The sequence below is a fragment of the Castor canadensis genome, chromosome 12 (genome assembly GCF_047511655.1).
Source record: "Castor canadensis chromosome 12, mCasCan1.hap1v2, whole genome shotgun sequence".
Lineage (NCBI taxonomy): Eukaryota > Metazoa > Chordata > Mammalia > Rodentia > Castoridae > Castor > Castor canadensis.
Window position 1 is genome coordinate 110,924,877 of NC_133397.1, and position 27,870 is coordinate 110,952,746.

General features: G+C 38.4%; 1 protein-coding gene and 1 pseudogene across 3 annotated transcripts in view; one reads left to right on the forward strand and one right to left on the reverse strand.

The window, feature by feature from the left end:
* LOC141414927 (golgin subfamily A member 2-like) overlaps positions 1 to 27,870 on the forward strand; it is a 94,147-nt gene that overhangs the window by 54,195 nt on the left and 12,082 nt on the right. The gene's annotated exons all lie outside the window — the stretch shown is intronic.
* LOC141414744 (large ribosomal subunit protein eL8 pseudogene) lies at positions 15,408 to 16,162 on the reverse strand (annotated as a pseudogene).

Below are 27,870 nucleotides of genomic sequence, written 5' to 3' on the forward strand. Positions count from 1 at the left end.
TACAAAATCGAGGTGTCAGCAGGATGCTTTCTCCTGAGGGCTCTGTAGGATCTGTGCAGGTCTTTCTCCTTGACCTGTCAATGGCCATGTTCTATGTCTTTTTACATTTTCTTCCTAACATGTTTTGTGTCTCTCTGTCCAAATTTTTCCTTTTTATAGGGTAGGGCCCACCCTAATGACTTTAGTATACTTGATTTCATCTGTAAAAACCCTGTCTTCAAAGATAGGTTCTAAAGGAACAGGAGTTCAAAATTCATTTCAGCATCTGAATTTTGGAGGATACAATTCAATCCATAGTTCCTTTGTATCCAAATGTTCCCACTTGACACGTTTGATGTATTTTCATCCACTTTGTTCAGGGAATACTTCAGTGACTGTTAAGGTTATAATATTTTGTCAGTAACAATAATGCCTTGTTTATGCTGGGTTTCTCTAGTGATTAAGTTATTTCTGTCTTCCTCAAGTTATTCTTCTTTTTTTTGAAGTCTTAGTTTACAATAATCCTCCTTTATCTTGAGAAAATGTTCCCAGACATTAGTAGATACTAAAAACTGCAAATAGTACCAAACCCTACATATACTTTATTTTATCCTATACATACATACTAATTATAAAATTTAATTTATAAATTATGCCCTGTAAAAGGTTAAAAACATTATTAATAAAATACAACAATTAAAACACCATACTGTAGTGAAAGTTTGTGACTTTTATAAAGGAAGTACTTTGCAGTGTCTTTTTGGCTTGTCTGCACTGCCAGTATCACTGCACTTGCCTTTAGGGGCCATTATTTAAATAAAATAAGGGTTACTTGAACATAAGCACTATAGTGATACTCCAACACCAGATATTATAATTGAGATGGCAGCTAACTGATGATGGGTTGGTAGTGTATACCTCATGTATACACATGACCCTAAGAGGGCAGGATAGAGCTGGGTGGTATGTGATACTCCACACAACAGCTGCAATTTAAAATGTATGAGTGTTTATTTCTGTAATTTTCCTTTAATATATTTGGATCATGGAAACCATGGACAAGGAAAGGGCTACTGTGGTTAAACTATGTATTCGAAGATAAGAAAAATGTTAATATATCAATTTTATATGTTTCTGAAGGAAAACTAAATTAGTGTTGAAAATCATGAATTTATAAATATATGTGTAATTATTTCATTAACAATGAAATAATTTTATCAATCCAGCAAAATGATCAAAAAGTAGATTTGCTGTTCATTTCTAGGTAGGTTCATAGTCTAAAGAAAAGGAGACTGAAATTGATTACTGTATTGGAGTAGATGGTAAAAGGAGGAGGAATGTTTTCTCTTTGGTGAGGAAATGATGTAAATGTTTTTAAAATTATACCAGAGATAGTAGTCAAGGTTGGAGCTTGTGAACAGGTAAAATGTTACTGGCTGTGGAATTTTAAATGAAGGTCATATTTTAAGTTTAATTAAAGATTTTTAGAATTTCAAGAAACAGAAAATGAGTATGTACAGCAGTAATTGTCCATATAAATTTTACTATTTCCATTTGATTACTTTTGGTTTTCATATTGCTATTGTTTATACAAGAGGGTCCATGCATTACAGTCCCACTTTGGGGTGCATGCTCTCTCTATATTTCTACATATATATAATATTGCTTGTATTTGTATTCAACCAGTGTTCTATATGTGAGTGAAAATATGCAGCCTTTGGCTTTCTGAACCTGGCTAACTATACTTAAGATGATGTTTTCCCATTCTATGCATTTTCCTGCAAAAGACAAAATTTCATTATTCTTTATGGCTGAATAAAATTTCAATATATATAAATACTACATTTCCTTAATCTATTCATCAGTTGTGGGACATCTTGGCTGTTTCCATAGCTTGGCTATTATGAATAATGTTACAAAAAACATGAGTGTGCAAGGGTCTTTATTGTAAACTGACTTGCATTCCTTCAGGTATATCCTTAGGAGTGGTATTGCTGGATCGTAAGGAGTTCTATTTGTAATCTTTGGAGGTGCCTGTACTAACTTACATTCCCACCAACAGTGTACAAGGGTTCCTTTATCCTCATATCCTTTTTGTTGTTTGCATTCTTGATGATACCCATTCTAAAAGGAATGAAGTGGAATCTTAACCATGGTTTTAATTTTCATTTCCTTTATGGCCAGGGTTGTTGAGCATTTATTTCTTCATGTGGTTTTTGGCCATTTGAACTTTTTTTTTTTTCATTTTTCTTTTATTATTCATATGTGCATACAAGGCTTGGTTCATTTCTCCCCCCTGCCCCCACCCCCTCCCTTACCACCCACTCCGCCCCCTCCCTCTCCCCCCCCTCAATACCCAGCAGAAACTATTTTGCCCTTATTTCTAATTTTGTTGTAGAGAGACTATAAGCAATAATAGGAAGGAACAAGGGTTTTTGCTGGTTGAGATAAGGATAGCTATACAGGGCATTGACTCACATTGATTTCCTGTACGTGGGTGTTACCTTCTAGGTTAATTCTTTTTGATCTAACCTTTTCTCTAGTACCTGTTCCCCTTTTCCTATTGGCCTCAGTTGCTTTAAGGTATCTGCTTTAGTTTCTCTGCGTTAAGGGCAACAAATGCTAGCTAGTTTTTTAGGTGTCTTACCTATCCTCACCCCTCCCTTGTGTGCTCTCGCTTTTATCATGTGCTCATAGTCCAATCCCCTTGTTGTGTTTGCCCTTGATCTAATGTCCACATATGAGGGAGAACATACGATTTTTGGTTTTTTGAGCCAGGCTAACCTCACTCAGAATGATGTTCTCCAATTCCATCCATTTACCAGCGAATGATAACATTTCGTTCTTCTTCATGGCTGCATAAAATTCCATTGTGTATAGATACCACATTTTCTTAATCCATTCGTCAGTGGTGGGGCATCTTGGCTGTTTCCATAACTTAGCTATTGTGAATAGTGCCGCAACAAACATGGATGTGCAGGTGCCTCTGGAGTAACAGTCTTTTGGGTATATCCCCAAGAGTGGTATTGCTGGATCAAATGGTAGATCAATGTCCAGCTTTTTAAGTAGCCTCCAAATTTTTTTCCAGAGTGGTTGTACTAGTCTACATTCCCACCAACAGTATAAGAGGGTTCCTTTTTCCCCGCATGCTCGCCAACACCTGTTGTTGGTGGTGTTGCTGATGATAGCTATTCTAACAGGGGTGAGGTGGAATCTTAGCGTGGTTTTAATTTGCATTTCCTTTATTGCTAGAGATGGTGAGCATTTTTTCTTGTGTTTTCTGGCCATTTGAATTTCTTCTTTTGAGAAAGTTCTGTTTAGTTCACGTGCCCATTTCTTTATTGGTTCATTAGTTTTGGGAGAATTTAGTTTTTTAAGTTCCCTGTATATTCTGGTTATCAGTCCTTTGTCTGATGTATAGTTGGCAAATATTTTCTCCCACTCTGTGGGTGTTCTCTTCAGTTTAGAGACCATTTCTTTTGATGAACAGAAGCTTTTTAGTTTTATGAGGTCCCATTTATCTATGCTATCTCTTAGTTGCTGTGCTGCTGGGGTTTCATTGAGAAAGTTCTTACCTATACCTACTAACTCCAGAGTATTTCCTACTCTTTCTTGTATCAACTTAAGAGTTTGGGGTCTGATATTAAGATCCTTGATCCATTTTGAGTTAATCTTGGTATAGGGTGATATACATGGATCTAGTTTCAGTTTTTTGCAGACTGCTAACCAGTTTTCCCAGTAGTTTTTGTTGAAGAGGCTGCTATTTCTCCATCATATATTTTTAGCTCCTTTGTCAAAGATAAGTTGCTTATAGTTGTGTGGCTTCATATCTGGATCCTCTATTCTGTTCCACTGGTCTTCATGTCTGTTTTTGTGCCAGTACCATGCTGTTTTTATTGTTATTGCTTTGTAATATAGTTTGAAGTCAGGTATTGTGATACCTCCTGCATTCTTCTTTTGACTGAGTATTGCCTTGGCTATTCGTGGCCTCTTGTGTTTCCATATAAATTTAACAGTAGATTTTTCAATCTCTTTAATGAATGTCATTGGAATTTTGATGGGAATTGCATTAAACATGTAGATTACTTTGGGGAGTATCGACATTTTTACTATGTTGATTCTACCAGTCCATGAGCATGGGAGATCTCTCCGCTTTCTATAGTCTTCCTCAGTCTCTTTCTTCAGAAGTATATAGTTTTCCTTGTAGAGGTCTTTCACATCTTTTGTTAGGTTTACACCTAGGTATTTGATTTTGTTTGAGGCTATTGTAAATGGAATTGTTTTCATACATTCTTTTTCCGTTTGCTCATTGTTAGTGTATAGAAATGCTAATGATTTTTCTATGTTGATTTTATATCCTGCTACCTTGCTATAGCTATTGATGATGTCTAGAAGCTTCTGAGTAGAGTTTTTTGGGTCTTTAAGGTATAGGATCATGTCGTCTGCAAATAGGGATATTTTGACAGTTTCTTTACCTATTTGTATTCCTTTTATTCCTTCTTCTTGCCTAATTGCTCTGGCTAGGAATTCCAGTACTATGTTGAATAGGAGTGGAGATAGTGGGCATCCTTGTCTGGTTCCTGATTTTAGAGGGAATGGTTTTAATTTTTCTCCGTTAAGTATAATGCTGGCTGTAGGTTTGTCATATATAGCTTTTATAATGTTGAGGAACTTTCCTTCTATTCCTAGTTTTCTTAGAGCTTTTATCATGAAATGATGTTGGATCTTATCAAAGGCTTTTTCTGCATCTATTGAGATGATCAAGTGGTTTTTGTCTTTGCTTCTGTTAATGTGGTTTATTACGTTTATTGATTTTCATATGTTGAACCACCCCTGCATCCCTGGGATGAAGCCTACTTGGTCGTGGTGAATAATCTTTTTGATGTGTTGCTGAATTCGGTTTGCCATTATTTTGTTGAGGATTTTTGCATCAGTGTTCATTAAGGAGATTGGCCTATAGTTCTCCTTTTTGGAGGTGTCTTTGCCTGGTTTTGGGATAAGTGTAATACTGGCTTCATAAAATGTGTTTGGCAGTTTTCCTTCCCTTTCTATTTCATGGAACAGTTTAAGGAGGGTTGGTATCAATCAGTTCTTCTTTAAAGGTCTGATAGAATTCAGCAGAGAATCCATCAGGTCCTGGACTTTTCTTTTTGGGGAGACTCTTGATTGCTGCTTCAATTTCATTTTGTGTTATAGGTCTATTCAGGCGATTAATTTCCTCTTGGTTCAGTTTTGGATGATCATATGTATCTAGAAATCTGTCCATTTCTTTTAGATTTTCAAATTTATTTGAATATAGGTTCTTGAAGTAGTCTCTGATGATTTCCTGGACTTCCATGGTGTTTGTTGTTATCTCCCCTTTTGCATTCCTAATTCTACTAATTTGGGTTTTTTCTCTCCTCATTTTAGTCAGGTTTGCCAGGGGTCTATTGATCTTATTTTTTCAAAGAACCAACTTTTTGTTTCATTAATTCTTTGTATGGTTTTTTTGGTTTCTATTTCGTTGATTTCAGCTCTTATTTTTATTATTTCTCTCCTTCTATTTGTTTTGGGATTTGCTTGTTCTTGTTTTTCTAGGAGTTTGAGATGTATCATTAGGTCATTGATTTGGGATCTTTCAGTCTTTTTAATATATGCACTCATGGCTATAAACTTTCCTCTCAAGACTGCCTTAGCTGTGTCCCATAGGTTCCGGTAGGTTGTGTTTTCATTTTCATTGACTTCCAGGAACTTTTTAATTTCCTCTTTTATTGCATCGATGATCCACTCTTCATTAAGTAATGAGTTATTTAGTTTCCAGCTGTTTGCATGTTTTTTGTCTTTACTTTTGTTGTTGAGTTCTACTTTTACTGCATTGTGGTCAGATAGTATGCACGGTATTATTTCTGTTTTCTTATATTTGCTTAGGCTTGCTTTGTGCCCTAGGATATGATCTATTTTGGAGAAGGTTCCATGGGCTGCTGAGAAGAATGTATATTGTGTAGAGGTTGGATGAAATGTTCTGTAGACATCTACTAGGTCCACTTGATCTATTGCATATTTTAGATCTTGGATTTCTTTATTGATTTTTTGTTTGGATGACCTATCTATTGATGATAATGGAGTGTTAAAGTCTCCCACAACCACTGTGTTGGCGTTTATATATGCTTTTAGGTCTTTCAGGGTATGTTTGATGAAATTGGGTGCGTTGACATTGGGTGCGTACAGATTGATGATTATTATTTCCTTTTGGTCTGTTTCCCCTTTTATTAGTATGGAATGTCCTTCTTTATCTCGTTTAATCAATGTAGGTTTGAAGTCTACTTTGTCAGAGATAAGTATTGCTACTCCTGCTTGTTTTCGGGGGCCATTGGCTTGGTAAATCTTCTTCCAGCCTTTCATCCTAAGCATATGCTTATTTCTGTCGGTGAGATGAGTCTCCTGTAAGCAACAAATTGTTGGATCTTCTTTTTTAATCCATTTTGTCAAACGGTGTCTTTTGATGGGTGAATTAAGTCCATTAACATTAAGTGTTAGTACTGATAGCTATGTGGTGATTCCTGCCATTTAGTTGTCTTAGTTATTTGAAGGTTTGATTGTGTGTACCTAACTTGATGTTACTCTCTACTGTCTTGCTTTTTCTTATCCTGTGGTTTGGTGCTGCCTGCCTTTTCATGGTTAAGTTGGGTGTCACTTTCTGTGTGCAGGATCCCTTGCAGAATCTTTTGTAATGGTGGCTTTGTGGTCACATATTGTTTTAGTTTCTGCTTATCATGGAAGACTTTTATTGCTCCATCTATTTTGAATGATAGCTTTGCTGGGTAGAGTATCCTGGGGTTGAAGTTATTTTCATTCAGTGCCCGGAAGATCTCACCCCACGCTCTTCTTGCTTTTAATGTTTCTGTTGAGAAGTCTGCTGTGATTTTGATGGGTTTACCTTTGTATGTTACTTGTTTTTTCTCTCTTACAGCCTTCAATATTCTTTCCTTAGTTTCTGAACTTGTTGTTTTAATGATGATATGTCGTGGAGTAGTTCTATTTCGATCTGGTCTGTTTGGTGTCCTGGAGGCCTCTTGCATTTGTATGGGAATATCTTTCTCTAGATTTGGGAAATTTTCCGTTATTATTTTGTTGAATATATTACGCATTCCCTTCGCTTGCACCTCTTCTCCTTCTTCGATGCCCATGATTCTCAAGTTTGGTCTTTTGATGGAGTCAGTGAGTTCTTGCATTTTCTTTTCACAGGTCTTGAGTTGTTTAATTAGTAGTTCTTCAGTTTTTCCTTTAATTACCATTTCATCTTCAAGTTCTGAGATTCTGTCTTCTGTTTGTTCTATTCTGCTGGATTGGCCTTCCATTTTGTTTTGCAGTTCTGTTTCGTTCTTTTTTCTGAGGTTTTCCATATCCTGGCAGTTTTCTTCTTTATTGTTGTCTATTTTTGTCCTGAGTTCATTTATCCATTTATTCATTGTGTTCTCTCTTTCACTTTGGTGTTTATACAGTGCTTCTATGGTTTCCTTTATTTCTTCTTTTGCTTTTTCAAATTCTCTATTTTTATTGTCTTGGAATTTCTTGAGTGTCTCCTGTACATTTTGGTTGACCCTATCCAGTATCATCTCTATAAAATTCTCACTGAGTACCTGTAGTATGTCTTCTTTTAAATTATTCTTGTGGGCTTCATTGGGTCCTTTGGCATAGTTTATCTTCATTTTGTTGGAGTCTGGATCTGAGTTTCTGTTCTCTTCATTCCCCTCTGGTTCCTGTACTAATTTTTTGCTGTGGGGAAACTGGTTTCCCTGTTTTTTCTGTCTTCCCGTCATTGTCCTTGGTGTTGTTACTGTCCCTGTACTGTGTGTAATTAAGTATTTTCTAGCTTGTAATAATAACAATGGTAATATTGAGAATGGAAGAGTGAGCTGAGATGGAAAGCAAGAAGTTAAAGAAAAGGGGAAAACAAATATACAGACAAGAGGGAGAAAGCAGAACAAGGTATCAGACAAGAGAGTTTCAAAGCTATAAACAGGGAGTGTTAGTGTACTAATCGACAGTAAGCTGAACAGACATTAGAGAGACAGAGAGAGGACTGAAAATCAAAGATAAAAAAATAAAAAATAAGTAAATGAAAGTAATATCTATATATAAAAATGAATTAAAATAAAATGGAAAATAGAAAATTAAAAAAAAAAAAACTTCCAAGTTTATATGCAATGCAGTTTCAGTCTTAATAATTTGGGTGTCTGTCTCAATCTCCAGTCCTGGAGTTGGTGCCTCAGATGTTGTTCTGTAGTTGTCTCATCAAAGGGTATGCATAAAGTAGAACAAAACTACACACACACACACACACACACACACACACACACACACACACACACACAAAAAGCCCCACCAAGTGTCCCCAGTTCAAATGCATATACAGTTTCAGTAAGTTTTTCGGCTTGCAGGTGTAATTCGGTTGTTCTCTCATCAAAGGTAGGGAGAAAAAGAAAAAAAAGCGTCTGGAGACAGTTCTGAGAGTGGTATCTGCAACTGTGGCTTGCCTGCCTGCTGCTCTCAGCCTGTAGCTGGCGGCGTTATTTATGCAGATCTCTGGGGTGAGCTAGCACTCACCTGGTCCCACAGGCTTTGTTTGCTCAGAGTTCTCCTGTGCGGGAGCCTCTGCTACAGGCTTTTCCCCTTTCCAATCACTGGGAAAGGTGACACTGCCCCGCGTTGTCAGGCCTGCGTGTTTATTTACAGTTCACGTGGGAGGTGGGGCTTCCCCCCCTCCTCTGAAGTTTTCCTCCCACTGCCACTTTCACAAGCTTTCCTGCTTCTTTTTACTGGGCGGTGCTGCTGCTCCTGCCAGCCACCATGTTTGTTTACAGCTCACGTGGGAAGTGGGTCTTCCCTCCTCTCCTGTGGAGTTTTCCTCCCTCCTCTCACAAGCGTCCCCGCTCCTGGTTGCTGGGCGCGCCCCACTCCCGCCAGAGCCTCTGCGGCCCGCCCGGCTCGTTTATTTACAGTCCCGGGAAGGAGTCCCTTCCCCCAATCTTCAGCGCTCAGGGCGCCCCACCCTCTTTCCAGCGTGTCTTAACTGTTCTTATTGCTTAGTACTCAGTTTCTCTTTTTTTCCCGGGTGGAGGTCAGTCTGTCCAGGGGGCTATGCTGCTCTGGCCCAGGCTTGTCTGTGGGGGAACCGCGGTACCGCGAAGCTCACCTGGTCCGCGTCTTCCTAAGCCGTATGGGCACCGGCCACTGGCGGCCCGGGGGCCTCCTCGGTTCTCCGTTTAACGTGGAGTGGAGATTCTCTGCGCTGGCTGGAGATGTGGAGGAGTCAAAGTTATGCCTTTTCTCAGTGATTATGCCTGCAAAGTGTGTCTCCAGCGTCTCTCCAAGATTTCACTATAGGAGGGTCGCTTTCTGCTTCCTACCTCTAGCCGCCATCTTGGAATTCTCCCCATTTGAACTTCTTTTGAAACACCTCTGCTCAGTTCATTGGCCCATTTCTTCATTGTGTCATTGACTTTTTGGGGAGTTTAGTTTTTTGAGATCTCTATATATCTGGTTATGAATCCCTTGTTAAATGTATAGCTGGCACAGATTTTCTCCCACTCTGTGGGCTGCCTCTTCATTCTGGTGACCATTTATTTTGTTGTGAAGAAGCTTTTTCTTTTCATGTAGTCTCATTTTTTAAATTTTTTCTCTTAGTTTCTGAGCCACTGGAGTTCCATCGAGGAAATTATTCCCTGTGGCAATGCTACACTGGTGTATTCCCTACTCTTCCTGCACTAGCTTCAACTTTCAGGACTTACATTGAGGTCCTTGATCTTCTTTGAGTTGATATTTGTACCAGGTGAAAGACATAGATCTATTTTTAGTTCTCTGTGTGCAGGTATCTAGTTTTCCTGGCAAAATTTGTTGAAAAGGCACTTTTCTCCATTGTATGTTTTAGGTGCCTTTGTCAAAAATCAAGTTGGTATAGCTACATAGATTCACATCTGGATCTTCTGTTCCACTTGTCTTCATGTCTGTTTTTGTGCAAATATGATGCTGTTTTTATTGCTGTGGCTTTGTAGCTTAGTTTGAAGTTGGATATTGTGATACCGCCAGTGTTTGTTTTGTTTTGTTTGCTCAGTATCACCTTGGCTATTCACAGTCTTTTGTGCTTCCATATGATCTTTAGGGTTGGTTTTTAATCTCTGTGATGAATGTCATTGGAATTTTAATGGGAATTGCATTGAACATGTTGATTGCTTTTGGTTATATAGCCATTTTCACAATATTGATTCTGACAATCCATAAGCATTGGGGCTCCTTCCATCTTCTGTAATCTTTGATTTCTTTTTCCAATGTTTTATAGTTTTCATTGTAGAGGTCTTTTACTTCCTTCATTAATTTTTCCCAGGTATTTATTAAAGCTGTTATAAAGGAATTGGTTTCCTATATTCTTTGTCAGTCTGTTCATTGTTGGTATATAGAAAGACAACTGATTTTTATAAAATGATTTTGTATCGTGCTACTTTGGTGAAGGTGTTTATGATGTCTAGGAGTTTTGGTTTTTTTTGGTGGAGTTTTCTGGGTCTTTTAGGTATAAGATCTTGTCATCTCCAACTATGACTAGTTTGTCTTCTTCTTTCCTATTTGAATTCTTTTTATTTCTTCTCCCTATCTTATTGCTCTAGCTAGGTATTACAGGAGTATGTTGAATAACACTGGAGGGAGTGGACACCCTTTGTCTCATTTTTGACATTAGAGGAAATGGTTTCAGTTTTTCCACATTTAGTATGATGTTGGCTACAGGCTTGCTGTGTATAACCTTTATTATGGTGAGGAAGGTGCCGTCCATTCCTATTTCCATCAGAGCTTTTTTCATGAAAGGATATTTAATTTTGTTGAAGGCTTTTTCTGCATCCATTGAGATGATCATATGTTTTTTGTCTTTGCTTCTGTTAATATGCTACTTTACATTTAATGATATGTATATGTTGGACCATCCCTGCATCCCTGGGATGAAACCAGATTGATGATGGTGCATCATCTTTTTGATATGTTGTTGATTTCAGTTTGCCAGCATTTTGTTGATAATTTTTGCATCTAGTTCATTACAGAGTTTAGCCTATAGTTCTCTTTTGTTGTGTCCTTGTCCTGTTTTGGGATGAGGGTAATACTGGCTTCATAGAATGATTTTGGCAATGTTCCTTCCCTTTCTATGTCATGGCAAAGTTTGAGGAGTATTGGTATTAGGTCTCCTTTAAAGATCTGGCAGAATTCAGTAGTGAATTCATCACGTCCTGGACTTTATTTTTAAGGAGACTCTTTATTGCTGCTTCAGTTTCATTACTTGTTATAAATTTATTTATGTGATTCTTTATCCTCTTGGTTCAATTTTGGTTGGTCACATGTGTTTAGATATTTATCCATTTCTTCTATATTTTCCAATTCATTTGAATTGAGGTTTTTCAGAGAAATCCCTAATGCATTGGTGTTTATTATGATCTTCCCTTTTTCATTTCTAAGTTTATTAACTTGGGTCTTTTCCCACCTGTTTTAGTCAGGTTTGCCTAGGGGTTTATCAATCCCATTTATCTCTTCAAAATCCAACTTTTTGTTTCATTGATTTTTGTTGTTGTTGTTATTCTCTCAGTTCTTTGTGTGTGTGTGTGTATGTGTGTTTGTCTCTATTATGTTGATTTCGGCCCTTTTTTTTATTATTTCTCTCCTAGTTTTGGGTTTAGTTTAGTCTTGTTTTTCTAGAAGTTTGAGATACAGCAGTAAGTCTTTTATTTGCAATCTTTCCATGTTTTTAATATATGCTGTCATGGTTATAAACTTTCCCTTGGTAGGTTGTGCTTTCCTTTTCCTTAAATTCCAGGAACTTTTTTATTTCCTCCATTATTTCTTTGATGATCCACTGTTCATGGAGCAACGTGTTGTTCAGTCTACAGGTCTTTGAATATTTTCTGCTGTTTCTTTTGTTGTTGAGTTCTACTTTATTCCGTTGTGGTCAGATAATAAGCAGGGGTTATTTCAGTTTTGTTGTGTTTGTTAAGACTTGATTCATGATCTATCTTCAAGTTTGTTCCATGGTCTGCTGAGTAGAATGTATATTGTGCTGTTTCTGGTTAGAATACTCTATAGATGTCTGTCAGGTCCATTTAATGGATGGTGTCATTAAATTCTAAGGTTTCTTTGTTGGATTTTTTTGGTCTGGATGACCTATCCATTGGCAATGATGGAGTATTGAAGTCTCCCACTATCACCATGTTGGAGTCTGTCTGTGTGTTTTAGTCCAGTAGTGTATGTTTAATGAAGTTGAGTATACCAACATTATTTCTTCTCTATTGATCCTTTTTAGTGTAAAGTGACCTTTTGACTAATTTAGGTTTGAAGTCTACTTTATCTGATATATAGATATAGATATAGATATAGATATAGATATAGATATAGATATAGATATAGATATAGATATAGGTACTATTGGCTTGGTAAATCTTTTTCCACCCCTTCACCATAAGCCAATGTTTGTTTCTGCCTGTGAGGTGGATTTCTTTTAAACAATAAATTGTCAGGTCTTCCTTTTTAATCCAGTTTGCCAATCAATGTCTTTTGATGGGGCGTTCGGGCCATTAATATTTAGTGTTAATATTGAGAGGTATATGGTGATCTATTTAGTTGTTTTGCTGTATAAGGGTTTGTCTGTGTATGTGTGTGTATATGTGTGTTTAATTAATTCTGTGCTACTTTCTAATTACTTTTCTGCTCGCCTCTTGAGATTTAATAATTTCTATCCTTTCTTTAATCTCTCTACTAGACAGGTTTGGGGGCAGGGGTTCCACTTAAGATATTTAAGTCCAGATTCCTGTTGGGGGTGGAGTGAGCAGTTAGGATCAGCTTGTTTGAGTAAGCAAGTTATCCAAGGTTCTTTTAGGAGCTGATGGGTAGCAGTGACCAAACCTCTCCTTCCCAATGTGCAAGCCTGGGAGTTGGAGCTGAGCTGGTTGGCCAAAAGCTCTTTTCTGGGGAAGCAGTTAATTTCAGCTCGTTATTAGCCTGTCCAAGGTGGACACTTGATCAGCCCACAGTCAATCTAATTAGCATATCCTTGATCTTATAATGGTTGTCATTTTCTTTTGGCAGGAGAGGTGAGAACCCTTATGATCTAATCTCAGTAAATTCAAGTATACAATACAGTACTATTAATTATATTTAGTGTTGTACATTATACCTCCAGAATTGTATGACTGAAACTTTTTATCCCTTGGTCAATGTCTCCCCATTTCTCCCTCCTCCCAGCCCCCTGCAACCACCATTCTGGTTTCTGCAACTATGAATTTGACCCCTGTAGATTCCACATGTACGTGAGATCATGCAGTATTGTCCTTCTGCATCTGGCTTATGTTATTTGGTATCGTGTCCTCTAGGCTCATCCATATTGTTGAAAAGGGCAGGATTGACTTCTTTTTAAGACCAAATAATATTCCAGTACATCATATAATTGTGCATACATATGCCACATTTTCTTTAACCATTCATCATTCATCAATAGACATTTAGGCTGTTTTCATATCTTGGCTGTTGTGAATAATGCTGAAATAAGCATAGGAGTACAGATATTTTTTGAGATACAATTTTATTTCTTTGGAATATATGCCCAGAAGTGGGATTGCTGAATCATTTTTAACTATTTGAAGACTATCCCATTTTGTTTTCCATATGGATCTATCAATAGTATATAGGGGTTCCGCTTTTCTGCACACCTTTTTTGCTTATGAGTTATATTGTGTATGTGTATATACATATATATGTATGTTATATATTATATATTATATATAATATTGACTCCGTATCAGATAAATGATGTACAAATTTTTCTCCCATTCTGTATGTCACCTTTTTCGACCCCCCCCCCCCCATCAATTGTTTCTTTTGCTGTGCAGAATCTTTATAGTTTGATGAAGTCCCACTTGTTTATTTTTGCTTTTGTTGCCAATGCTTTTTGGGTCATATGTGAAAAATCATTGGCCTGATGGATATGAAGGTTTTCCTCTAGTAATTTTACAGTTTCAGGTCTTAATATCGTTAAATAATTTTGAGTTGATTTTTGTATATGGTTTGAGATAAGAGCTGTTTCATTTTTCAGCATGTGGATATCTTGTTTTCTCAGTATCATTTATACATGAGACTATCCTTTTCCAATGGTATATTGTTAGCACCCTTGTCAATGAGCAGTTGACTGAAGAGGTGTGGGTTTATTTTTAGGCTGTCTGTTGTGTCCCATTGATCTGTCTTTATCATACTATTTGATTACTGTAGCTTTGTAATATATTGTGAAATTAGGAAGCATGATACTTTCAGTTTTTTTGTTCTTACTCAAAATTGATTTGGCTGTTCAGGATCTTTTAGGTTCCATATGAATTTTAGAAGCTCTTTTCTATTTATGTAGAAAGAATAATATTAATCATGAGGCAGCCATCAGGAAGATTGCAATTCAAAGCCAGCTCAGGCAAATCATTCACTAGACATATATCAAAAAAACCCTCACAAAAAAGGCTGGTGGAGTAGCTCAAAGTGTAGGCCCTGAGTTCAAGCCCTCAGTACCAAAAAAAAAAAACGACACTAAAATTTTGACAGGGATTGCATTGACTCTGTAGACAATTTTGAATAATATGAGCATGGGAACAATTTTAATTTTTAATTCTTCCAATCCATGAATATGGAATGTCTTTTTGTTATCTGTGTCATCTTTAATTTCCTTTATCAGTGCTTTTCAGTATTTAAGTATACTGGTTTTCAGTATATGTCTTTTTCCTCTGGTTAATTTTATTTCTCAATATTTTATTCTTTTTTGTTGCTATGGTGAATGAAATTGCTTAATTTCCTTTCCATATAGTTTGTTGTTTGTATACAGAAGTGTGACTGGTTTTTATTTGTTAATTTTTTTTTAGGTTGAGTCTAGGTTTTTCTATATAGATAATCATGTCATCTGGAAACAGAAAATTTTATTTTTTTCCTTTTTTTTTTTTTTGCCTAATTGCTCTTATTATGTCTTCCAGTATCATGTTGACCAGAAATAGCAAAAGTGGGCATTTTTATCTTGTCCTGGATCTTAGGGGGAAAGATTTCAATTTTTCCCTGTTGGTTATGATGTTTCTCTTAGTGTATTTTATGCTGTAACAGACTGGGTTATTTATCACATTTTTAGAGGTTGTGAGGTCCACAGTCAAGGGACTAGTGTCTATTGAAGGCTTTCGTGCTGCATACCTTCCCTGGTAGAAGGTGAGAGGGCAAAAGAACATATGTGAAAGAGGAAGCAAAAGGGTTAGACTCACTCTGTCACAACCCACTCTAGCAACAATGAACCCACTTCTGTGATAATAACATTAATCCATAAATAAAAGCAGGATACCCATGACCTCCTCTTTCTCTTTTTTCCCTTCCTCCTCAAGTACAGAGAACTCAGCATTGCACCTTTAACCTGGTATAGTGGTGAGCTCTTTAACCTTTGCCTTTTCCAGCTCAGTAGTGCAAGCTACACATTTTGGACCCAGGACGATGCCATCCGTCATGGCAGATCTCTTCATATCTGTCATTGTAATTGGTTCTGACAGCTTCCACCAGCTTAGCCAGAGCTCCTCTGTCTTCTGAGTTGACCTGTGTGAAGGCAACAGTGGTGCATGTCTTCTTGAGGACTAGCTGTCCCAGCCTGCCTTTTCCCTTGCTGATGCAGTAGGGGACCCTTACCTTGTGACACAAGGCAGGCAGGAATACAGTCAGCTTGATGGGATCCACGTCATGTGCAGTCACCTCCAGCTGAGACTTCTTGTTCTCCACCAAGGTAGTGACAACATTGACCCCTGCTTGAAGGACTGACTGTCTTAGTGGGGACATATTTAACTGCAGCTTTCTTGTCAGCCCTGACCAGTGGCCTCTGCTTCATCTGGCCTGTACTTGTAGGCAAGCTTCAGCAGCTGTTTGGTGGTCCAAGGCCTGGGTGAACTGGTTAATCCCAAGAGGCGTTAGATGTCCTTGTGCTGCTGCTGCCAAATGTAACGGGCCATTTGATAGAGTAGGTGAGTTCCCTTTCAGGTTAGCTCCTGTCCAAGGCCAGAGCTCTTAGGCTTCTCTAACAAAGGATTTATCACTTTCTTGCTTCCTGCTTCTTCATGACAGCAAGAACTAGGGCCACTCTCTGCCCTTGGTTTTCTTCTGTTTTGGCATCTTGCATGGCTGTTGAGACCTAATCACTTCTTATAGGTACCACTTTCTACTACTCTTATAACAGTAATTAAATTAGCAATTAAATTTCAACATGAGTGTTGGAGGGGACACTCAAACCACAGTTGTGGACTTTTCATCTGTGCCCTTTGTTATATGGAGATAAGTTCCTTCTATACCTATTTTTAAGAATGGCATGTTGATCATTTGAATACTTCTTTGTCTATTGAGATAATAATGTGTTTTTTCTTTCATTTTGTTAGTGTTATATCTGTTTGATTGAGTTGAGTATGTCAGCCATTTTTGCACCCCTAGGGATAAATAGCATTTGATCATGGTGTAGATCCTTTAAATGTACTGATGAGTTTGGTTTGTTAGCATGTTATTGAAATTTTTTTCCTATGTTCATTAAGGATATTGGTCTGTAGTTTTATTTTTATGGTGTCTTTGTCTGGTTTGGAATCATTGTGATGCTGGTCTCAGAAAATAAATTTGGAAGTGCTCCCTGTTCTATTTTTCAAAAGAGTTGTACAAAGATTGACATTAATTTTTTAAATGTTTGGTAGAATTCAGACACGAAGCCATCTGGTCATTGTCATTCCTTTCTTGGGAAATTTTTCATGATGATTCAGTTGCCTTATTTGTTATTGGTCTGTTCAGACTTTCTATTTCCTGTTGATTCAACAAGTATAATTTTATCTTTTCTGGGAATTTACTCATTTCTAAGTTATCTAGTTTGTGGACATAGAATTATTCACGGTACTGTCTTCTAATCATTCATACTTCTGTGACATTAGTTGTAATGTCCCATTTTATTTCTAGTTTTAGTTAAGTCTTCTTTCTCTCTCTTGCTTTTTTTTTTTTTTTGACATAGTGCTTTGCCATGCTGTGTAGGCTAGCCTTGAACTCATGATCCTCCTGCCTCAGCCTCCCATGTAACCAGGATTACACATATGTACCACTGCACCCAGCCTCTTTGCTTATTTTTAACACTGTTAATCTCTTAGCAACCTTTCCACATGCTCCTTTTCTGGCTAATCTGTAAAATGTCTACATTCTCCCACTGTGTTCCTCTTTGCTTCCAATTCTCACTGCAAATTTGGTTAAAAGCAGCTAACCCCTGCTGTGGTCTGAATAATTTGCTATTTGAAATTTCCTCTGCCATGTAAACTGGTTCATTACCTTTAAGCTTGACCTCACAGAGTCCTAGGGCATGGACAAAATGCCTCTCAAATTCTTTTCCTCAGTTAACTAGAATGGCTTTTGGACAATTCCCAATATAGTCTGCATGTCCATTTGAAACCTCATCAGCATAGCCTTCATTGTTCTGTTCCTGTTACCATGCTCCCTGAAACAAAAAGAGCCTCTTATATTACATTACTATTCTTGATTACCCAGTAACCAAACAATATTGTCTTCCATGTGTAAGGCATAGTGCTAAAAAGAGATAAAAGATATAGTTACTGACCCCCTTGTCTCATTTGCATGTCTCTTATGAAATAACACATTTTTGAATGGACTTCAGTAATTTAATGTTGCTATTAACTTACTTTTCAAAAAACAAGTAAGGAAAAGAAGACTGAATAGAGGGCTTTTACTTATGGTACCATCACATAGACATTAAAGTCAAGTATTCCACTAGGTTGTGCTACTATGTTTTAATATAATTTAAAATTTTTATTAGCATAAAGTAATTTTCCAAAATGTTTCATTGCTCTGTTTACAACATACATAAGATATACTTTGATCAAATTCACCCCATCTATATGACTCTTCTTCACAGTTTTTGGTGAGTTTTATTTGTGTGTGTGTGTGTGTGTATTACTTCTATAATATTCACCCCCATCACTCTCTCCTTTCCCCTTCCTCCTACCCATTGGTAAAATATTCTCTTTAATCAGATTTTATATTTTTTTCTCCGAAAACTTCCAACAGCTCCCATCCATAATCAATTTCATTGATACTATTTCCTATTCCCCTCACAGAAAAACTCTGAAGTACAGATAACTTAATAAGTTCCTAACCCATGTCTACCTACTTTCTGTACTTTTGCCCATGTATTATACTTTCTCTCCAATCATGTGATGAAATGTCTGTTAGTCAAAGCCAATGTCTCCACTTTGTGCAATGGATTCTGTCTTTCTAGTCTACTTTCAGGCATTGCTCTGACAGCCCTACCTTCTCTTTCCTTCATAATCAGTTAATTCTTTTTTGGGGGAGCAGGTGGGACTGGAGTTTGAACTCAGGGCTTTGTGCTTGCAAAGCAGATGCTCTACTGCTTGAGTCACATATCTAGTCCACTTTTCTCTGGTTATTTTGGAGATGGGAGTCTCATGAACTGTTTTCCCAGGCTGGCCTCGAACTCTGATCCTCCCAATCTCAGACTCCCAAGTAACTACCCAAGAAGCTAGGATTACAGGAGTGAGCCAGCAGTGCCTGGCTGCTGTTAATTCTCTCATCTTATAAATTAACCCCTCTTCCCCTTTCAGTGCCTGCCCCATTTTCTGGCTTTTTTTGATAATAAAATTCTCCAAAGAGTTATTTATAATCTCTCATTTTCAGTTTGTTTTTTGAGACAGAAATACAGATTTTTGCCTGGGCACTGCACTGAAATTAACTTTTATTGATGTCACTACTGACCCCTATATTGATGTCAAGTGGCCATTTCTCAGAAGAAGCAGAAAAACATCACCCATAACCTAGAGACAATCCCTGTATATAAGGAGACTCACAGATCATCTTAAGTGTTAGTACCATTTCATATCCTTCTCGCTAATTCTATCAATAAGTTAAAGGAGTTAAGGAATAAATGGTCAGGATGGATCAAAAGATGGGGAATCTTGGTAGAGAAATGAAAACTGTAAAAAAGTCCAAGTGGACATTGCAGAACAGAAAAAAATCCGAAAAAAAAAAAATCCAGTGTTGTTAATAGCAACTAGAGATGATTTACATCTCATTCTTCAGTCCCTAGACTGAAGGTGGTACCGCTACCTCTCTTCCCTGCTGTTTATCTGTACCAACACCTTTTTTTTTTTGCTAAGACAAAACCTTAGCAACCCCATCCTGCTCCTCTTTTGCCTAGCCTACATCTAGTATAGGAGAAACTCATGTATTTGTTTCCACAAACTCTGGGAGAATAATTTGCCCAAAGCTGCATTTTCTCTTTGACTTAACAGTGAGAATGTTTAGCTAGCGTTTCTTAATTGTGTTCATTGTGTCCTCCAAAACCATGGGACTTAGTTCAAACTCATTGGTAGTCTTATTGAAACTTCTTGCCTGAAGCTAGAGGTAAGGGGCAGGAACCCCTTCCCCCTAGAGGAGGTGTTCAGTTCATGGGTCTTGTTTTTGCCAAATCCTGGCTGCATTTCTTTCCTTTCTATGTAAGCTCACTCAACTTGAGTTTCTGGCACTTGAACTCTCAAAACACTATCTTTTTTATAGTTTACTAAAATGTTTTATTATAAAATATGATGTAAAGTTAGAAACTTTGCATCTATATAAAGTTGTGACTATAAACTTACTGTATGCATACATGTAAACTGTGAAATAATGACCTTTTGAGGGGGCAAGATGGTGGAAGAGCAGAAGCTAAAGCACCAGGCCCCATGAATAAGAGTGTGGATATTGAAGAAGAGACCACATACACATGAGCCAAAAGAGAGGAGGGCACAGAGAAACATAGAAGAGTGAGGTTCTAGTATTCTGTGTTTTCATTTTTATTTGCTTGTGGCAATTTTTAAATTTCCCCTTCACTTTTTGACAACCCACTGATCATTCAGAAGTGTATTTTTCTTTTAGTCTCCATATGTTTGTATTATTTCTTATAGTGTCTCTTGATGTTGATACCTAGTTTATTCCAGTGTGCTCTTATAAGATGCAAGGAGTTATTTTAGTTTTCTTCTACTTGTAAAAGTTGGCTTATGTCCTAAAATGTGAGCTGTTTTGTAGAAATTTCTATGAGCTGCTTTTAAAGAATGTATTCTGTGACTGTTTGATGTGGAATATTCTGTAGATGTCTGTTAAATGCATTTGATCTATAGTATGTCATTTAATTCTGAAGATTCTTATTTTGATTTTGGTTTTGGTTTTGTCTAGAAGACCCATCTATTAGTGAGATTGGGGTATTGAATTCACTCATTATTGTGTTGAGAGTCTGTCTGTGCCTTAATGTCTGGTAGTATTTGTGTTATGAAACTGGGTGTGCTGCCATGTTTATTGCGGCACTATTCACAATAGCCAAGTTATGGAAACAGCCAAGATGCCCCACTACTCATAATGGATTAAGAAAATGTGGTATTTATACACAATGGAATTTTATGCAGCCATGAAGAAGAAAGAAATGTTATCATTCACAGGTAAATGGATGGAACTGGAGAACATCATTCTGAGTGAGGTTAGCCTGTCCCAAAAGACCAAAAATCATATGTTCTCCCTCATATGCGGACATTAGATCAGGGGCAAAGACAACAAGGGGATTGGACTTTGGTCACATGATAAAGCAAGAGCCCACAAGGGAGGTATGAGGATAGGTAAGACACCCAAAAAACTAGATAGCATTTGTTGCCCTCAATGCAGAGAAACTAAAGCAGATACTTTAAAGCAACTGAGGCCAATAGGAGAAGGGGACCAGGAACTAGAGAAAAGGTTAGATCAAAAAGAATTAACCTAGAAGGTAACACACATGTACAGGAAAGCAATGCAAGTCAACTCCCTGTATAGCTGTCCTTATCTCAACTAGCAAAATCCCTTGGTTCGTCCTATTATTGCTTATACTCTCTTCAATAAAATTAGAGATAAGGGCAAAATGGTTTCTGCCTGGTCATGAGGGGTTGGAGGGGAGAGGGAGGAGATGGGAGATAAGGGAGGGGGCAGGGATAAGGGAGGAGAAATGACCCAAATATTATATGCACATATGAATAAAATGAATAAGAAGTAAAGAAACTAGGTGTGCTGATGTTTGGTATATAGATATTTATAATTGTTATAACCAGTTGATGGACTGTTCTTATCAGGATGAAATGATCTTTTGTCTCTTTGACTAATTTTGGTTTGAAATCTGCTTTGTCATTTATGAATATAGCTACTCTTTCTTGTTTTCTGGTCCCATTTGCTTCAAAAAATTTCTTTTTTCTTTCAAGTTGTTTGTCTTTGCCAGTGAGTACATTTCTTACAGGTAACAAATGGTTTGGCTTTTTAATTTAATTAGCAATTGCCTGTCTTCTCTTTTTTTTTTTTTTTTTTTTTGGTGTGCAGGGTGTGGATGTGGGTGTGGCCGTAGGTTTGAATTCAAGGCCTTATGCTTGCTAGGCGTGTGCTCTGCCACTTGAGCAATGCCCCAGCCCTTTTTGTTTTATTCTTTATTTTAGATAGAGTCTATGCTTTTTACCGGGGGGTTGCCTCAGATAGTGATCCTCTTACTTGTGCTTCCCCTGTAGCCAGGACCACAGGTGGGTACCACCACACTGGCTTTCTGATCTCTACTTCCCAAGTAGCTGGGATTATAGCTATATACCACCATGCTTGGCTACTCTGCATCTTTTAATTGGAGAATTGAGATCATTAGCATTCAGAATTTTTACTGAATGTATGTCCTAATTCCTGTCATTTTATTATTTTTGTAATGTTTGATTGTTTCCTGTTCCTCATTTGTTTATCTACTTTTGTAGTGAGATTTATTCTTTCCTGTAATCTCATGGCTGTATTTATCTTCCTTTTCTGTGTATTGGAGTGCTTTAAGTATGTTCTGAAGTACAGACTTAGTGGCCCTTAATTTTAATTCATGGGGGACACTGGAGTGCGAACTCAGGGCCTCACACTTGGTAAGCATGTGTTCTTACTGCTTGAGCCACTCTGTGAAGCCATGTGTTTTCTGTTTTCATGGAAGATTTGTGTTTCTCCTTCAGTTATGAAGGATAGCTTTGCTGGATGCAATAAGCTAGATTGGCAGTTATTTTCTCCAAGGACTTGAAGTTTATCATTTGAAGTCCTTGCTTTTAGAAATTTGTTATTTTGATGACTCTGCATTTATAATTGACTTGTTGATTCTTTCTTGTAGCTTTCAGTATTCTTGTTCTGTATACTTAATGTTTTAACTATAATATGACATGAAGACATTCTTTTCTTGTCTCATCTGTCTGGTGTTCTAAAAGCCTGTTGTATTTGGATGACAATCTTTTCCCATAGATTTGGGATATTTTCAGTCATTCCTGTACTGAATATTGTTTTTACACCTCTTGTCCTTCCTCAATGCCCATGATTTGTAGATTTCTTCTTTTACTGGTGTCCCAGACTTCTTGCATGTTCTGTTCAAATTGTCTTACTTTTTTCATTATTGTCTGAATGTTCTAATTCATCTGTCTTGTGGTAAAGCACTAATAATCTGTTTTCTACTTGATTCAATTTATTGGTCCTTTCAGTTGAGTTTTTTTACTTATTGAGCTTTTCATTTTCAAAATTTCATTTTGATTGTTCCACAGTTTCTACCTCTATTGAATTCTTTTTTTATCTCCCACATTGTTTTCCTTATTTCATTAAGCTGCTTTTTGTATTCCCTTTGAATTCATTCATGTGTTTATTTCTTCCATTTCATTGATCATTCTTATAATCATTGTTTTGAATTCTTTGGGACTTTTTTACACTTTTATATCATTAGACTCCATTATTGTTGAATTATTGATGTTTGGTAGAGTGTGTGCCTTGTTTTTTCATATTACTTGTGTTTCTACATTGATATTTATGCATCTGAGGCCATGTCACTGTTTGGAAATTATGTCTCCTTTGTTCTTCCAGTTGAAGTATTTGCGGTGTTCATGCAGGACCAGGTAATGATGGGTGAGCTGTTGTTTCTCACCACTGGAGTGAGGGTTCCACTCAATAGCCAAATATTCACCCAGCCTGCTCAAAGCACTGAGCCAGTTCCCCAGCACTACTCTGAGAGAAGAAAACTAGCTGTAGAAGTGACTGGGTATGTAATAAATGTTTCCAGTATGGAAGTATAGTAATAACTAATTAAGAACAATTAACACCACAACTCCAGTAACTTTGGCAGAATAAAGAAGAAAGGTAGTGCTATATAAACTAGTTAATTAAGTGTAGGAATGGAAATTAAAATAGGAAGAATTATACTAATGAATAGTTAGAATATAAGCAGGTATAAAAATAGAAGAAGAGGCTTAAGTAAATACAAGGGGGCAATGAAAAAGAAGAGAATAGAGATCTGGCTAAAGGTATAATTTGAGAGGAAAATTTAAAAAGACCCAGAAAACAAACAGCCCGCCAAAAACAATAGCAATAAAAACAGGAGTTTTAGAAGGGTGAAGAGAGGAAGAAGAAAAATAACACAGAAAACTCATTTTGTTGAAGACAGAGAATAAAGAAGGGAGGAAGAAAGGAAGATTAAAATTTTGAATATTAAAAGCTGAGCTGGCTGCAAGCCCTACACTTGTGAGGCTGAGACAGGGAGACCACAAACCTAGGCCAGCTTCTACCATACAGGGAGAAACTATCTCAAAGACAGATAAAAGGCAAACCAACAAAGGCCAGCCATGGTGGAACACACCTGTAATTCCTTCTACTTGAGATGTGGAGACTAGGAGGATTGCTGTGTGAGGCCAGCCTAGGCAAGGTTTGAAAGACCCATCTCAATAAACAAGGTGAGCATCATAGCTCATTTCTGTAATCCCAACTGCATAGGAGATACAGGTAAGACGATGGTGGTCCAGGGCCAGCCCTAGGCAAAATCCATGAGATCCTACCTGAAAATAAAGCAAAAAGGGCTAGGGGCATGCATCAAGTGATAACCTGCTTGTCTAGCAAGTGCAATGCCTTGAGTTCAAGTCCCAGTACCGCAAAAAAAAAAAAGCAGAACTGGACAAACAGATCAAAGAAATTAAATGTTAAATGTAGAAGTAACACAAGTATAAAAGCAAGGAAAGAAGAAAAAGTGTATAAAAATAACTTTTTTTGTTATGTCTAAAAGTTTAATCTCATCAGTCTGGTTCTAAAAGTCTAGAAAAAGCCAACAGTCAAAGGAGAAAAGAAAAAAAGAGGGAGAAGTAAAAACAAAACTAATTTTTTTAAAAACAAAAATGGGATGTTTCTATTCTCCTAAGTGTGTGCTACAACACAAATTCTCAATCAGTGTTAACTCGCTTCTGTCTCTCTGGCTGAATTGGCAGCATACCACAGGCTCCATGTACCATTTTGGCTTCCCCTGTTTTCTTTTGTGTTGTTCCCTAGCAACCAGAGGTAGAGAAAATTACTTCTCGGGACTGGATGGGACCAACATCAAGCTTTCTGCTGTCAGGTCCTAATCTCTGGAGCCTTAAAGATTCTGGACCTGGGGTAGGGAAGCCGTGTGGAGATGCACAGCTGGAATGGAATGCTGTGTAGTTCTAGCCTCCTTTTCTTCCCTCCTAGACCTCTCTCTGATGAGAGGTGACTTTCACTCCCCTCTGTGACTCTGACCAGTTTCCTTCTACATGGAACTCTCTTTGTCTCTCCCTCAGACTTTTCTCACTATAACTAGATCCCCTCTCCTGGATAGCACTGACATTAAAAGTACCCAGTCCAAGTTGGGCATTGTGATGCACATCTATTATCCCAACCCTCAGGAGGCTGAGGCCAGAGGATTGTGAGCTGGACAAAAAGCATGAGAGGGCAAAAAGGCCAGCTAGAGCTACATAGCAAGACCCTTTCTCAAAGCACAAAAACAAGAATGGTTCCCAAACTTTGCTATGTGTTCATGTAGACCAGATGGTGCAGACTTCTGATCCCTAATCTCTAATCTCTATTATCAATTGCTGAGTCAGGCTCCTTACACAATGGCTTGCCACCAGTGAGCTGTAATCAAATTCATGGAAGAACAGAGAATTTTCCTGGAGGCTAAATGCTATGTATATCCCAGGACCCTTCTCTATGTTCATTGTTAATTGTTTTCTGAGTCTCTCACTTTTTTTTTGTTTGTTTATTCTCTACTCCTCTGTGCCATGCTAGTTCTGCTCAAACCACTTGTAAAAGCTTTCCTGTCTTTCGTGGTTCTGCCCTCTAAACACCCCCTTTTTAAAAATAAATAAATAAAATTCCGTCTGTTTACAATTGAAACCACAGTCGTGCTTGTTGACTTGTGGCTCATTTGTTCTTTTGGCTCAATCCCTATCATTTGCATTTGCCCACATTCCACGTTTCATGCTGGGCCCTCTGCCTGCAAAGGAGTGGTCCTTCTCTCCCTCTGTTCTGTTTACCAGTGCTTTCTTCCTTCCTTTTTAAAATATGGTTTTGTTGGCTCCTAACACCTCAGTGCCTTCCCACTGTCACCCACCTCCTAGGGTAACTCGTCTCCAGCTGCTTCCAGTCACTTCCCTAGAGATGTTAGGGTTGGTTCCCTTACTCCACCATATTGTTTACTGGCAATTAGTGTATCTTCTTGGAAATGTTTATTTATATCCTTTGCTCATAAGTGAAAACAGGAAACATTTATTACCTCACAGCTTATGTGTGTCAGGAATGTGAATACACCTGTGTCTCAGCGTCTCTCACAAGTCTGCAGTCAACACGGCAGAGTATGGTGTGTGGTCTCAGCTGAGGAAGGGTTCTGCTTCAGCTCGTTCACGTGTAGTGGGTCAACATGATTCAGTTCTTGCTGGCCCTTTGGACTGAGGTCCTCAGTTTCTCCAAACCTGTTAACCCCAGTACCTTGCTGCTTTAGGCTGTAAGGGCGGTTCCCAACAAGTCAGTTTATATTGCATCTGTCTGTGAAGCAAGTTAATGAAAGAGAAGAAAAGGAAGATATATGCAGAGGTTTTCAAATCAGAATATAATTTACTATTGGAAGTGACATCCAAATTCTGCATTCATTAGAAACAAATCCCTACACACATACACAGAAATGGTCAAGAGGGCAGGAGGTGACTTTGGACATGGGGGGATAAGCTTATGGCATAGGATTCTGGTGATAGATTCATGAGTGTGTACTTATCTCCAAACTTACCAAGTTGTACACATTTGTTGTGGATGGCTTTCTTTTAAATTTTTTTCTCTTTTTTTATTAGTGTATACTAATTGTACAAAGAGTTTTCATTGTAATATTTCCATGTATATGTTTAACATACTGTGATCAAATTCACTCCCTCGATTACTCTGTCTTATCCACCCTCCCCACATTTTAAAAAATTTTGATAGGTTTCATTATGTACATAGCTTTTTGTTCGTAAAAAATTTTTAAAAGAAATATTTTTATGTCTTTACTTTTTGGCGGCACTGGGGCTTGAGCTCAGGGCATCACACTTGCTAGGCAGGCGCTCCATCACTGGAGTCACTCTACCAGCACTGGGAAATTTTTTTCAGCACGCATAGTTTGTTTCATTATTATGCCTTCAGCATTGGACACTGTGTTTTCATTGCAAATGTTCAGGAATATCCTGTAAAAAATGCCAGCCAAGGGCAGCTTCTCCCACATCCAGGGCTGATTCCTGCAGCCTTCAAGGGCAGCTGGAGGGCATGCACCAAGTCAGTCCATTTGTTAGCTGGGGGATGGAACCTGCCCTGTCACAGAGGAGGCAGCGTGACATTGGGAAGCTGGAAGCAGCCACTCATGCCCTGCCATCTCCTGGCTTTCAGAAGGCCCAGAAACTCAGTCTGTCCCTGAGCCCCCTCGGACCTTTTATACTGCTGTCAGCTTTCTCAGCTTCTTTCAAACTTTGATTTTTTTTCCCCCATGTGCCCTTCAGGAGCTGTGTGGGGATTCCTTTGGCACTAGCCCAGACACCTGCTTCAGGAAGGAGAGGTTTCTGATACAAACATGAAACCCTAAGATCCCACACTTCACTTAAGGCAACTTTTTCCTTTTCTAAATGTGTCTTGCTTTCTGTGAGTCTTGACATAATTAATGGATACTTGTGCCTCCCTCCCTGCCCTGTTTGCTGGTGTGTGCCACTGCTCTGCTGCAAGCCCGGGGCTGGGGGTTATGGGTGACACTGACTCACAGCAGTGACCACACTAGCAGATTGCACTGACAGGTCACTGTGCTGGCCACCAGGCACAGCGAAGGGGAGACCAGGTAGTCATGGGTAACGGAGGTAATGTTGGCTTCCAAATCCTGGTAGCCTGGGAAGGACTGATGTGCACAGTCCTTCCCAGACAAGTCAGACAAGGGCAGCAAGAAGGGCTGAGGGGGGACAAATGGGGCTCTGGGCAGGAAAGGGTTGTCCCCTGCAGGACAGTAGGGATGGTCACCGACCTGGGGCCTGGCCATTGCAGTCAGTGCCCCCACACCCACACCTGCACCAGTCCCTTGTCCTTGGTGCAAGCAGTGTGCAGGAGGGTTTCTGCTTCCAGGTTGCCCTCCAGGACAATCTGCAAGCTCAGTGTGCTCATGGCACTGCATTCCTCCTTGCCTCCAGGAGGGTAGAAAGAGTTGTCGGAAGTGATGCTGTGGTATCAGCAGACTCAAGAAGTCCTCATACTCCTTGTACTCACCTGGGTCATCACTGAACTGTGACCCTGGGTTGGGGTCATTGGCTGCAGGGACATGCAATGCCCCTTGCTGCCCTCCTGCCTGGGCCTGACCAGCAGCACCATACAGGTGGCAGGAGACCAGGCCAGGGTTCGGCAGGGGCCAGGAGACCTGGGGGCCAGGAGACCAGCGAGGTAAAGGAGCATAGCACTATTGCTGTTGCAGTGGGTCTTTAAGAGTGCCAGCCCCATTCTGTCAATCTTTTA